Source organism: Phyllostomus hastatus, unplaced genomic scaffold (genome assembly GCF_019186645.2).
Source record: "Phyllostomus hastatus isolate PE091 unplaced genomic scaffold, TTU_PhHast_1.1 phas_contig_1, whole genome shotgun sequence".
Lineage (NCBI taxonomy): Eukaryota > Metazoa > Chordata > Mammalia > Chiroptera > Phyllostomidae > Phyllostomus > Phyllostomus hastatus.
This window is the reverse complement of record NW_025333498.1, coordinates 15,893,616-15,908,854: the sequence shown is the minus strand read 5'-3', so window position 1 is coordinate 15,908,854 and position 15,239 is coordinate 15,893,616.

Here is a 15,239-nt window from a genome sequence, read left to right as displayed (position 1 = left end):
CCATGGTTAGTACCATACTCTGTATACACGATGTTTTTCCTATACACACATACATACCTATGATAAAGTTTAATTTATAAATTAGGCAGAGAAGAGATGAATACAATAACTACTACCAAAATGGAACAATTATTACAATATACTACCGTAAAAGTTATGTGAATGTGGTCTATTAAAATATTTACTATTCGCACCGCTCTTCTCCTTGAGACGCTGTGAGATGATACAACGCCAAGGGGACAAGATGAAATGAGGAGAGTGACGTAGGCCCTGTGGCGCAGCGTTAGGCCACTGTAAGCGTTAGTTGGACACAGGCAGTGCTGCAATACCCCTCGGTCAGCCTGACAACCAAGGCAGCTGCTCAGTGACTCACGAGCAGGGCTTCGGCGTGGGTATGCTGAGAGGGAGGACTCACGTCCCCCTGGGCTGGCCGAGTATCGCGAGATTTCATCACTGTTCAGAATGGCAGGCAATTTAGAAGTTATGGATGGTTTATTTCTGGAATGTTCCACTTAATATTTTCAGGCCACAGTTTGACCACGAATAACTGAAACCACGGATAAGGGGGACTATTGTACCGCGCTATAGCTGTAGCACGGTACAATTTGCTGTGCTTAATTAAATCCACAACTTACCATAGAGCCGTGGCTGCACACAGAGGTTCTGGAACTGCAGAACAGTGGCCGTCTGTAGGCACAGGCCATCAAGCCAGGCTTCACAGGTTCAAACCTATCTCTACAGCAGAACCCTGGGACCTCCCTCAAGTTGTCTCTGTTTTCTCTCCTGCATAATGGTAATCTTAGTAGCATTATAAAAGGGTTGTTGTGAGGGTTAAAAGAGCTATCTTAACTTCTTGTGGGACTGATTAACTGAAAAATGAAGCAGATGGAGTGGAGTAGTAAATTTCAAACTTCAGTGTGCACATGAAGTTTATGAAGAAATTCAGAATCCAGGCTCTCCCGGAATGATTGTTTCAGTGGTTCTGGGTGGGGCTTGGGAAGATGCTTTTAACAAGGTCCTGGTGCAACACTTTGACCTTGATTTTATAAACACTGCACCCAGTCAGTAGTTTCTAAGATCTGATCTACATGTTAGAACCAACTGGGAAAGTTTTTTGTGTTTTTTTTTGTTTGTTTTTCAAATAACCCTGTATAAAGTCAGAACTCCACCCCTGAGATTCTAACTTAACTTCATTGGGTGAGCCTGGGATATCAGTATTTTCAAAATACTTCCCCAGGTGATTCCACCATGCAGCCAATGCTGATAGCACCTTCACTAACTGTCTCTAGGTTGCTTATATCTATTTAAAGACATTAAAAGAAAGCTGAAATAGATTCCTCTTTAACTAGATTATACGGGTGGGCAAAAGCAGGCTTACAGTTGTGAATATGCAAAACACAGTTTATTCCTGTATTATTTTTAATTATTATATTGTTTATTAATTATTATATTATTTATTTGTATTACCAGAATAGACCTACTTTTGACATCCCCTATATTAAAAAAATAAGAATTCCATAGACTTGGATTCTATGTAAATGAATAAAAAGTTAGAAAAGATAATGTGATCCAAGTATACAGTGCTCAAATGACAATTCTTATTGTATTGCTTTGTCTTAAAAACTTCTGGACAATTGTCAATTGGTGAACCTTGCCATACATTGCCATGCATCCCTCAGGAAAGGGAAGGCAGATGATTGGCAGTGACATTCACAATGTACCTATTGTTTGATGCACACAGTTGTTAACCTGGATAATTTTCTGAAGCCTGTGGTGTGTTAACTGCTGTTAAAGTTTTAGGCATGTATTCCCATATTTTCCAATGAAAACAAGTATTTATGTTTTTAATTTGAAGCAGCAAGCAAATAAATCCCACCAAGACACCAATTTTTTTTATAAATCCAGCAAACTAAATTTCTAAAGCATGTCATTTTTGATTCTGTAATCTTCTAAGAATTTTAGCCCAAACAGACTGAAGTAGAACTTGAAATCAATCATTAAAATGAAAGCACAAAATTATTAAGGACAGATTTTTATTTTAAAGCCAACCTGAAATACTCTAATCTTTAAAAAAATAAGACAAGGTAAACAGCAAACAATGTGTGTGACGTGGACAACATTTTTCATAAAAATGAACCATTCTGGCTACCTAAGGACAGTAAAAACCATAAAGTATAAGATATAAAAAAGAAGTCATTTACACAGTGTTGTCAGGAAAGAAAATGTGATTGCAACAAAGTGGGAATGAACTTTTTTTCCATTGTGGGTTTCCTTAGAAATCTGAGTATTAAATAAAATATGAAACTATCATTAATGTGATGGCAATCTTGGCTCAAACCTGAAAAATTAAACACTTATTTTTTTTCACAATGTGCAGGAAAGTAGCCCCTGAATTGAGTGTAATAGCAGTTCACTCATTTGGTATCATGGATTAAATCATTCCAAACTTTAAACCAAGAACCCTTCCCAGAGAACTATTTTTAGATTCATTACGATTATTCCCTGAAGTCAAACCTTGGGTACTATGTTGATCATTTTGTTAAAAGCCCATGTAATCATCTCCTGGATTTCGATTGTATTATACTGTAGTCTCTGGGATATTCTTGGGACTTCAAAAACAGTAAAGCATCATGGAAATACCACATTTGAGCAGGAAGGACCACCCAAACATTTCGATGTACAGCATCTGAGCTTGTCACCCCCAAGATACCAAATTCCATTTTATTCTAATATCAATGCCATGTCTTCTGATATCCAGTAATAAAAAAATTTAAAAGATTTTCCTTTTATCTTCACACAAATCCCCCACTCCCCACACCAAGATAAAGAGAACTTACTGTTGTGACTGTTGATATTCAAACCACTAGAACTGATGGTCTCTGGAAGCCTCAAAGGAAAGACCCTGGTGTGTGTAAATGTGGTTACAGCTCTCACCAGAGATTCCAACTAGGCCTGTGAGCCTCAAAGGGCAAGTGCAAACAAAGGTTTCTCACTAAACCCAAGTTTAGCATTAGTAAGATTGTCCAAAGATTACATTCAAAGATAACGTGAAGTGTTACTATATTCCCTGTGAAGCCCAGCCATGACCCTAATTAATGTGTCTAGGGTGGACATGTATTTCTTCAAGTAATGGGTGGTTTTGTTTGGACAATTAGACCAAGCTGACAAGGAAATTTTCCATCAAACCAAGTCATAAAAAGTACATTATTCAGCATTATTATGAGTTAAGCAGTATTTATTACCTGAACTTTACAATACTCTATTATCAATCATTACCTGCCATTAAGGTATGTTAACATGAGATCAAAGAAAAAAGCCAAGCTAAACAAACAGTCATGTCTACATGTCGCTTTAGTGCTATCCATTTAAAGAGAGGCAAGTGCCCGCTGAACTCAAGGATGGACAATTTGCATTTAACCAGAAGATGCAAATCAGTTGTACTGTGACAAGGTAGTGATTATATAAATCCCATGCTTGTTATTCAATAGAAAAGACAAAGCTATTTTCTAGGGAATCTCTACAAGAAGAAACATAGTCAAAGTAAAATATGAGCTACAGAACATCCAGGATGGATGCTAGTAAAGATTCATTGCTGTATGTATCAATTCTCAGCAGCAACGCTGCCTCAAAGTCACTAAATGATATCAGCTGAATGGATCTAAAGAGGGGCCAAATGTTTTTAGCAAAGTTGTAAAACCTTGGAAACTACCTCCTGAACAAACACTCTGAAAGCTCAGAAGTTTAAGACAAGCTTACAATGCCCTGACTTTAAAATATATTCTTGTCACCACCTCTTCCCTCTTATTCTCAAGCCAAGAGCACAAAGACGTTTTCAGAACGGTACCCCTTTGAAAAGTGCATTCCTCCTCCTTCATTCCAGAAGCCCATGATCCCAGCCTTTTTGAAATGAAGATCTTTCATGAATGCCTGTTGGCTTTCTTCCCCCTATGTTAAAGCTGATGTTCAAGAGGTGGACAGTGTTCAGCTTCAGCTCAAGGTTATTACAAATAGCTGGAAGAGCTCTTCAGCACTTCTCTACCCAGCACTGCTCAATACAGAAAACTGTTCATTTGGGGGTCAAACATCCTTATAAATTTGTATCTGCCTTCTCTGATGATATAAGATGGAATATGTATACCCTTGGCAAAGAAAAAGATGGGATATTCCTATTTTCTTTACACTTAACATTAGATAATCCCACTAACTCAATGTGGCATTTTTGCTTTTCATAGGGCACTAGCTGGAAAATTGTTTTCTAAGTTATTTTACTTATAGGAATTCACAAAGTTGACTAAACAAGCCACTTTGGACCAACCATTAGCCAATCAACATGATATATTGAGCATCATACCATAACAGGGGATCACAATAAGAAAAAACTTGGTCTCTGTCTCATGAGGTGCAAGGCTACATACATAGGAAGAGGATTCATGCCCTTAGCAAGGGGTGCAAAGAGTAGTGAGAGAAGAGGAGCGAATGCCATGGGATAATGGGGTGAGCCCCTGAGCACATATCCATCCAGCCAGTGCATGTCAATGCAGAATTCTTGAGTTAGCCACTGGGAAAGAGGATGCAAGCTGGGCTGGGTAAACTTCAGACAAGCAAATGGGGCAAGATACAATCATTCACATTGGTTAAAGGTGACTTTTCCTTTTCTATCCAGGTAGCTCAGTTGTAGGAATACATAAGGCACAAGTAGACCAATCTGACAGGTATAGAGAGGATTTCTGTGGCTTCTGAGGAAGGATCTGTACATTGGAATGTATGTTTGGAACTAAATTGTAATGTACCTTGAAGGCCAGGCTAATAAGAAAGTTGACCCAGTTAAGCAGTGCCTTTCCTCTGTTTGTTTCTGAGGAAGGGCATGGCATAAAGAAAATAGCATATGGTGATTCATTTGGTGAGGAAGTATAGGGGAGAATGGAGTGTGGAGAAGCTAGAAGCTAGAAGGCTAGACAGGAAGCTACCATGTCAGCCAGTAGTGGCTGCAGGCTGCTGTGAGTGGCAATCTGCTGGAAAACTAGCAAGAACAGAGCAATGAGGGAGGGAATCCCAGTGCTTCGAGCCATTGCTGTGAGTGACAAACATGAATGCTTAGATACTATAGTAGGAATAGTTGTCTCCTAGTGTTCATTCTCTCATCCCTCCTGAATTTTAGAGACAGTGTTACAGAATAGTTAAAATCTCAAAATTTGAAACCAGTCTGTGAAGGTTTGAATGTTACCTCCATTATTTACATTCTCATGACCTTGGGTGAGTTACTTCACCTCCTCCCTCTACCTCAGTTACCTTATCTGTAAAATGGGAATAATACTAGAACTTATCTGAGGAGGTTGCTGTAAGTCAGTACATGTAGCACTTTTATAATAGGGCTTGGTTCCCAGGAAGCACTATGTCAATGTTAGCTATCATTATCAGCTGAGCACACTGCCCTAGCATTTCCAGCTCTGTACAGCCATATGGCTAAGTTATGGCTGTTGGGATGTAAATGGCAGAGATGTACAACTTTGTGGCCCTTATAGGTCTACCCTTCCCCTTCCTGTTGGTGGGACTGTGAACATGTTGAGACCCTGAGATGAAAGCTGTGTGTTAAGGAGCCAAAGTTGCAGACACTACAAGCTGCCATACCAGCCTTAGGCTGCTCATGCTCCAATTACTACCTGAGAAAAATAAACTTCTACATAATTTAAGTCACTATTATTTTTGGGTCTTTGTTATAGCATCTGACCTGTATTCAAATTAATGCACATGATTATTATAAATCCAGAAGAAGCCTCATGGACGTCTCTGAGTTGCTGCATCGGTATTTGTCTCCAACACTCGGTTGCTTGAGGTGAAGGAAGAGTTTCCACCTCCACCCACCACAGTTCAAAATGGTCTGGGGCTCCTGTCTAACAGTTTGTCAGCAGCAATTAGACTGTTTGCTCAGTTCACCAGTTTATGTCACCTGCAGAGAAGGAAGGGCTGTCCCTGATTCTTGATGCCCAGGCTCTGAGGTGGCAGGCTGACCTGTATTGGTTCTTCTCCCCTCTCAGTGTGCTCTCTATGCTCATTTTAACTTGATTTCTACCCACATAAAAACATTGGTGTTTGAGTATATCACTGTGACTCACCCAAGTTGTCACGTACTCCCATGAATGGCCATGCCTGAATTGCTAAGGCATGACTACCACAAAATGATGATGGAGAGACAGTGTTGAATGTGAGGTAGGGCAGGATCTACAAGGAAATGGCCAGCTACCAGTTGAAGATATGGTAGAATTTAGGAAAGAAGATCAAAGTTTCATCTTGACAAGCAATTTATAGCTTGCCAAGAGACTTAGAACTATACTTTCAGAAGAAGGCTTCCATTCACACAGCCAGGGTGCCTGACCTGCTGGCTCCCACCCATTCACAGGTTGCATTTCTCAAAACTATGTTAAGTCAATTCCCCACCCAGTCCTTCCACACTGTGACTGCCATATGAAACTCTCTAATGATCGACTGGATGCTGTCTCTCCTTGCTATGAAACCATCACTGGCTCTACACAGCCTTCTGAAAAAAAAAGTGGAAACTATTTAGGTTGAAATTGAAAACTTTAAAACCTCTATGACCTGATGTCAGATTTTCTTACTAACTTTAACTCACATTTCTTCCTTTACAAAACTTGCATTTATTCAAACGAAACTCCCAATCCTTCTCCTTTTCCTCCTTCTTTGACATCCTCTGTACCATTCCTTCTTTCTGGAATAACCCTCACCCTGGATTCCCCACTACTGATATCTAATCCATTGGTCAACAAACAGATGAAACACTTCTCTTCATGAAAGAGCCTGTGTCACATTTAGCTGATGTGTTTGATTTCCATCACATTTTAGATTTCTCTTGTCTCAATATCACATGTTGCCTCAAATTTTATGACAGTTGTTGATATCGTACACCTCCTATCATTTTGTAGGTCAAGGATCTTTAAGAGTCCTTTTTCTAATGTCCTCATACTGGATGGACCAGTATTTCCAAATATTTGTTGAAGTAGTAGATAGTGATGAGCACACAACATATAGGAACAACTGGCATTCTGTTTTTGGATTTCATATAAGATCCTGTGAAAATAAGCTCTTTTTATTCCTTCATGAGATTGCTAAATGGATAATGTCAGCCTAAAGCTGCCCACTTGAAGGAAGGAAGTGTCTGAGTTGAAGGAGAAAGCAATAGGGCTACTACTTGGAAATAAAGAGAGAGTTAGTCAGGGAGAGAGGGCAAGCCAATGACATCATGAGGGTCAATGCTGTCCACAAAGACAGCTCCAGCCTCAGGCTTCCCCAGACCTGGGACTTAAGTCTCTTTTGGTGTGCTTGTTTGAGGTAGGTTTCTATTCTTTGTGAATTAAACAGCCCTCACCATTTACATATGCTGAGAGGTTTCTTGTGTTGTGAAGCATGTAAGATAAAGTTACCCTAAACACATTCCTGCTGTGTTTCTGAACATCTGTCAGGCACAACATATGTTTTTCTAAAGCTTCTCACTATTCTTGCTTCATTTAGGATGAGGACATTTGATAAACACATCAGATTAGTTTGAAAGTGATTATTATCTGCCCTATCAATTATTGATAAAGAAATTTCATGAAAAGAACCCATTGACTAATGGGTGTACTACACTACCGAGAACTGCATCCTTTCTCAACCTAACAGTCTGGGGGATTTCTGAGCTTCTGGACTAATCCGAGTGTCCTCGTCCAGCTCTACTTGCCTCCAAAACTAGGGGAGGCTTCTAAGCGATGGGTTTCCTGCCTTTTTATTGAAAGGAAGTACTTATCCCCAGAAATTCTGCATGTAATCTCAGATAAACCAACTTCTGCTCATACTGGAAAGAATTTCATTGGTGCTCTGCTTGCACATCCATCAGTTCAGAGTACAGATTCTAAGAGAGGCCAGGTCATGCACTCTTTACACCTTTTAAAATGAAGTTGGGGAAGAATTCCTACCACCTGGCACCATGACAGTAAAATCTAGGGGTTGTATCATTTTTAGAAGATCAAGGAAAAATGCCTCTGGATAATTTGAAAATAGAAATGGCCATACCTGCAACCATAAGTCAATTCTAAATGGATAAATATACTTTTTTACAATATTTTTTTCAGAAGTCCTTTTGGTTGTGCAGAAATGAAACTAAGATATATTTATCAAGTTTGTACCAATATCCAGCTGATGGTTCTGGAGGTTTTGTTGTGAAATGCTCCCTCACAGCAAGCTCCAACTTGTCAGTGAAAGGAAGAGTGAAAAGTCTCTTGGGAGGAAATTGGTTCACACCTCTAGGAGTCATAGCCCAAAGCACTTGCACAAATGGAGGAGCCTGTAATCTGAAAACTATCTAGTGATTTCCCTGAGCATCTTCTGAGGAAGACGGAAGTGGCATCAGTTTCTCTCCATCTGGTTTCATCTACTGTAACAAATCACTTGAAAGTTTTGAGAAAAAGTAGTAATGAGTAAAAATCTAATCAAACAAGGCACCCAGGAGCCAGTAGGTGACCCCAGTTGGGCAGGCCCTGAAACTTAATGGTAAATTGAGGCCCTGAAGTGACTTCTGACCAAGTCACAGGGACACCATTTGTTATTAAAGCCTATGATTTTTCTTCTTGTCTATCATGAGTTGGGGATTTTGGGGGTAAAATTTGGCCTCAATCAAGTTTATCAACAGTTCATTGTTGACAATACTCTTCAAATATTTTTCCAGTACTTCATAGAAATCAATCTTTCTGAGGTCTCAGGGAGACTATGCAGTTTGCAGGTGATTCACATCCAGAGATGAATTGAGGAAAAACTTGATGAGATATTTCAAAAAATCTTGGGTCATTTCAATGCATCTAATATCAAAGGGAAATAAAGAAATGTGAAATTAGACATTCTAAAGCCATACTACCTTATTAGATAACTAGCTGGGTGGCTGCAAGCAATTTAGTTAACCTCTCGGAGCTCTTGTTTTCTCATCTATATCACAGCATGACAAGAACTGGATGAGACATAACATACACAATACATGTGAATGCGAGTAGCACAGTGCCTGGCAGCCAGGGAAGTTTTAGTAAATATGGTTGCCATGTGTCTGGTTTTAAACCAGACGGTTTGGTATTTGAGTTTTCTGTCTGAAAAACAGATTGAGAAAAGACCAGACGTATAAATGTAAATGTGAGTAAGTGCTATTCTTACTACCATGACATATCTTGTGTGTGAGTACTCAGGGTTTCCCCCACTAGAACAGTTTGCAGCTAGGAATGAGAGTGCCCGCCTCACTGAGACATGCTTCAGGCACCACAATGCAGAAGAGTTCAGCATGTATTTTGCCAAGTACCAGATTCTACCACTGCTGCATGCCCTGTGCATGGGGTAGACTGCACAGTGGTTTTCAATGTTTCCTTTTACAACTGTAAAATGTTCAGTTCCTAACAGTGTGGGCCACTGACCAGCTCTCATTTTCCTGTCATCCCCTTGGTCTCCTCTTTGGTAAAGGGCTATTAGGCAGTTGTATGCTAAAGAACTGACTACTTAAAAAATAAGAATTTTGGATTTGTATGTTAGTTTCAAATTGCATAAGAAGTCAATATTTTTTCCAGTAAGAAATATATTTTACCAAAATTACACTAGTCAATTTTTGTCATTAATTCATCATGTCCTAGACAGGTCAGCACAACTCGTATGTCCAGCATTCTCTTGAGTTTGAACATGTCTGCCTGAGAACCTTGGCTCAGAAAAGTTCAAATGACCTGCTGTTGCCTAGAAGTGGTGCCCATCATAAGATCCAAGTGTGATCCTTACCTCAATGCTCACTTGAGGCGGAGTCCAATCGACCTTGTTGCCCTTGGTGATACTTACTCAATTAGTATTATATTTCACTTCCACCAAAGAGAGACAAGCATTGTTGAGCTTCTTCATTGCCAATCAGAAAAACTGATCTACTGAGTCAGATACTCTGAAGAAGTGGTATATGCAAGGTCTGTCCAAAAAGTATCCAATCATGTACTATGAACAATGGAGCCATTTATTGAAGAAGATACAAGAAATGTTGTACATAGGACAATGACACCTCCATCCCCTTCAAAGTAGGCACCTTGGGACCTCACACAGTTCTCCCAATCACCATCAGCTGTCCCATTGTATTTTCCCGAATCTCATTGACAGCCTGAAATCTCTTCCCTCTCAAAGGTGAATTTAGTTTTGGGAAAAGCCAGAAGTCACAGGGTGCCAAATTTTGGCTATAGGGGGGCAGAGTCACCTGGGTGATTTGAGGTTTCATCAAAAACTCTGCACAAGTAGACCACGAGTGGGCATGTTGTTGTGATGAAGCTGCCAATCATCAGTTGCTCACAGCCACAGTCTTCTGAATCATCTAAATAGTTTCCACAGAAGAATGTTCAAGCATAACACAAAATTTGATGCAGATTCATTGTTCTGCTTGCTGAGTCATCTTGAATGCAACAGCCACACAGTGCACATGCTCACTCAATAGCATCTGCCACCCCCACTGACTAGTACAATAATGTCGTGATTGTTCACACATGTTCATTCCAGTCCACTCTCTTTGGCTGCCAGGTTACATCGATGTCGCCCAAACCCTTCTCATCGTATTAACAATAGGTGGATTTTTCCTGGACAGACTTCATATATAAACACAATAAAATATTATTCAGCTGTAAGAAGGAAAGAAATCCTGCCATTTGCAATAATATGGTTGGACATTGAGGGCATTATGCTGAGTGAGCTAAGTTAAAGAAAGTCAAATACCATGTACTCTCTTAAATGTAGAATCTTTTAAAAAAGCTGAACTCATAGTAATTGAGTAGAATGGTGGTTGCCAGGACTAGGGAATGTGAGGTGGGTGATGGTGGGTGGAGCTGAGGAGATGTGAATCAAAAGGTACAAGTTCCTGGCTTTAAGATAAAGAAGATCGAGGGGTATAATGCACAGTATGGTCATCATAATTAACAGTACTGTATTATATACTTGAGAGTTATCGAGAAAGCAGGTCTTAAATGTTATCATTGCTCAAAAACAAATTGTAATTATGTGAGATGATGGTGATGTTAACTGACCTTATTGTGGCAACCATTTTGCAATATTTATGTGTACCAACTTATCACATCGTACACCTTAAGACTTACATATGTTATATCAATAATATCTCGATAAAGCTGGGGTAGAAAAAGAAACTCTGGGGGTGGGGCAGAGCAATTTGTGTTTTAACTCACCCTCTAGGTGAGTCTGATATATGCTAATGTTTAAAAACCACTGTTCTGGAAACCAAGCAGGAAAACGTTAGGTCAAAGGTGAGAAATAATTTTCTGGCAGGATCATTAACACTGATGTGGGCCATCTCAGAAGGGTGGTCTTGGATCTCCCTATTTGGCCCTGATGAATAGGAGGGGTCCTTTGACTCTAGAAGGTCCTTCCACCTTTACTACTCCCTCTCTCAAGTGGAGAGCACCACATCTTAGGGGCACTGCTCAGCACTCTCACCAACACCAGGAAAAGCTCACTCCTAAAATTTAACCTAACAAACAACTGAATTCTCTGACCTCATGTGTAGGCACTGGAAAAACAATCAGCGGGAACAGGAAGGGTGTCATCACTGCTTTCCCCCTCCCGCTCACCCAGTGCAGGGCCATGCCATATATTAGCAGGCATTTCACATTAGCTCATTCAGATTCCCCTGTTACACAAATCCCACCTGTGAGCACCGCTGTCTACACCACATAACACCACATAGATCAAGAGCGGGGAGAGGCCAAAGTCATGAACACCATAGCTTTCCATAAAAGTTAATTAATGACAGAAGCATATTGTTGGGAATGGCAACACAGCCATTATTTATGACTCGGGAAACCCCAAATGTAGGACTTGCCTTTTCCTTTCCCCTGGCCCCAGCTCTGCTTGTGAGCAGTTTACTCACCCCACTTCAGTAACTTCGTGAATCATTTGCCAAGTTAGCGAGAGAGTGTAGCGTGGAATCTATAAAAATTAATACAACAGCTGGACATCCAACACACATCCCGAGAGAAACAGACCACCCAACGGATGCCGCCCTGTTCTTTTCTATCTCTGTATCCCAACAGTTTTCACACATCACATTTCTACTGCCATTAACAGTTCCAACCCATCACTCCCAAGAAAAGCATTTCCCCCAAGGAACCCTTGCTGCTGAGAGGCTTCTATAAAGCCCCTTTCTCACTTCCTGGCCACATCACCATACACAGACATGGGCCGACTACTAGGAAAATAGTCCTGCACTGCCAGATAGTTATCACTTCGGGAGGCTGTGCAGCACAGTGGTAAAAAGCGTCCTTCAGGCTTCAGTTCTGTTAGTGTTCTTAGTGTCCTTGTCCATAAAATGGATCCAATGGTAATACCATTGAAGGACATTGTATACTTTTTTAAAGAAGATTATATTTATTTATTTTTAGAGAGAGGGGAAAGGAGGAAGAAAGAGAGGAAGAGAAACATTGATCAGCTGCCAACCAGAAGCATGGCCCACAACACAGGCATGTGCCCTGACTGGGAATTGAACCAACAACCTTTTGGTTTGGGGGATGATGCCCAACCAACTGAGCCACACCAGTCAGGGCCATTGTGCTATTTGAACTAACGGGATGCATGCATTGCAACACCTAGTACCAAGTAAGGCCTCAATAAACCTTCATGGTACTATGGCTTCTACTTTGCTCTTCCTCCCTGAGAAGGCCAGGTGCCCCCATAAACCCAGATGGGCATTTGCTGTACTTCCTAAACTATTTCCCATATGGATTTTAGCAGGAGGTGGCCTTAAGGTGATGCAAATTTTTACATGTGTGCATTTTTCTGAAGACAAGGTCTAGAGCTCTCAGTTTATTCTCCAAGGTGCTCTGACCACTGCAGTGCCACAGGGAAAGTAAGAAAACCATGTTCTTGTAAAGCTCAGAAAGTGCGAATGCACATTTACGCTTGAGAAGACAGCCTGTGTGTTGGATAGAGTGCTGCCTTGTCAGTCACACGACTCAAGTTTTAATCTAGCTTCTACGGTAAATAAACTGTGCAAATCCCTTCTCAGAGCTGAGCTTCTTCTATTCCTTTATCTTTGAAATGGACATCATAATGATTCCTCACCTCATGCTACACAGTTGTGGAGACAGTGATAGGTAATGGATGGGAAAGCACCCTTTAAAGCAGCAAACACCCCCCCCATAAATGGATGATAATTTATGGTTGAGATGCTTATGGATGAATTTTGGTTTATCCACCAAAATTCCAGTGGATAAACAGCTTTACCAACTGGCCTGTGTGGTCCAGAAAATTATGAGGAAAATAATGATAGAGTGAGTTACATTGTTCTGCTTTTTTGTAAAATGGTATAGTTGTCTCTGCAATAATTTATTCAGAATAAGCAAGCAGAAATCCTTTGTGGAAAAGGGAATTCTGTAAATACTGTTTGATTTCACCCAATCCACTACAGTCCTTAAAGCTACACAGCTTCCTCCCCACCTCCCTCCATGGTTTGCTTTAATTGCATGTCACTGCTAACTTCCTTGTAAAGAGACAGGCCTCTGCCGTTCCTTCTAATTATCCAAATCACCAGCCACTGTGTGTGGCCTTACCTATGACTTTTAACCAGAAGTAATGTCACTAAATCAAAGCAAGTGGGAAGCGTCCCTGTTGCAGTGACTCTAATAAATGCTACATGACATTCCTTTAAGACCATTTGGAAACATTCTCTTCAGGGTTACAGCAATTCCAACACGATACCTCATCAGTTAAAAACAGGCCTAACCAGAAGCCCACGTGTAATCCGTACCTCTCTTACCTCCTCTTGCTACAGGAGCCACATTTCATCTGTCAAGGACATAAACTTGACAATCTCACTTCGGGCCTGTTCCGTCCTCCTGAGAGATAAACATTATGTAGTTCAGTACAATTATGGTGCTCTTTCTGTAGCTTCCCCAAACCCAGAGGTAATGGCATTAGTTAATACTGGCATTGATAATAATAATAATAACAAAACACCATTTACTGATGGCTTCCTACATGCAGACATCACGTAAACCTCTTTCTACACATTGTCTCACTTAATCGACACAGTCCTAGATGTAGCTATTGTTCCCAGTCTACAGTTGTGAAAACTGAGGCCTTGAGAGGTTAAGTAATTTGATGGAAGTGCTGGAGAAACACTGAAGACAGAGAGTGTGTATATGAAACTGGTGAAGAGAGAGCTGCTGAGGAGGCTGAGATAAATCACTCTGACTTTTCATTATCTGTGGGTACCGTTGTGCTATTCCTCTTACATATTTCTGTTAAAAACTTGAGTTGAAAGATTTAGGCATCTGAAATATGAGTTCCTCTTAGTTCCAACTTACAAATATAAAATTATAGAAACCCTAGAGAAAATGTTTGTTATTCATGAGAAATATTATTTGTGTTTCTGCATTTTACCATGTTGCTCCAGATATTAAAAATGTATGTTGCATATTTTTGATTTGTAAGCTGGTAAAATGGGTATATTTAGCTTTCATGAAAGTGAAAAATTATGTATACTTATGTACATAATAACATAATAAATGTACATGTAAGCCTGCACACTTACGGTCTAGACACTTTCCTGCATGTACATGTTGATAAAAAGTTTTAAAACTCTATGTGTATCTGCATATTCATGTTTCATCATTATTTTCTGTAGTTTCCTGGAAATGATCATCAAACTGTTATTATACCTTCTAATTTTCCCCAGAATGATTTGCCTTTACCATAAAGACCTGTGGAACATCATCGTGGTAAATCTCTTGGTAAGTTTTTGTCAGCACTTGAGAACTGGTTACCTTATAGCCACACACCAAGTCTGAATTTCTGATCCAGAGACCCAGCCAGTTTTCTGTTTAGTAGCTCTTGTGTAGAAGGTCACATGTAAGAGAAAATGAAAAGGGGGGAGCTACCCTTTTCTTGTCGACCTTGTTATCCAGAGCAAGCACCGTGCTCAGCAACAGGGTCACTGACCAGGAAGCTTGCTTTGCTGAGATGAGGAGAGTTAACTGGGCAAAAGCTCTGTCCTTCCTGCCCAGCCAAATGAGGTCTGAGTAGAACATTTGGACATACTGCTCCAGGCACTCAGTCCCGTGGCCCAGGGTTTTGTGCTGCATTTCAGCTCTCCTCTCCCATCACCCATCAGAGCAACAACTAGGCAACTGGGACAGTGTGACAATAAGGTTTAAGTGAATTTTTAAAAACCAAAGCCCTTGTTG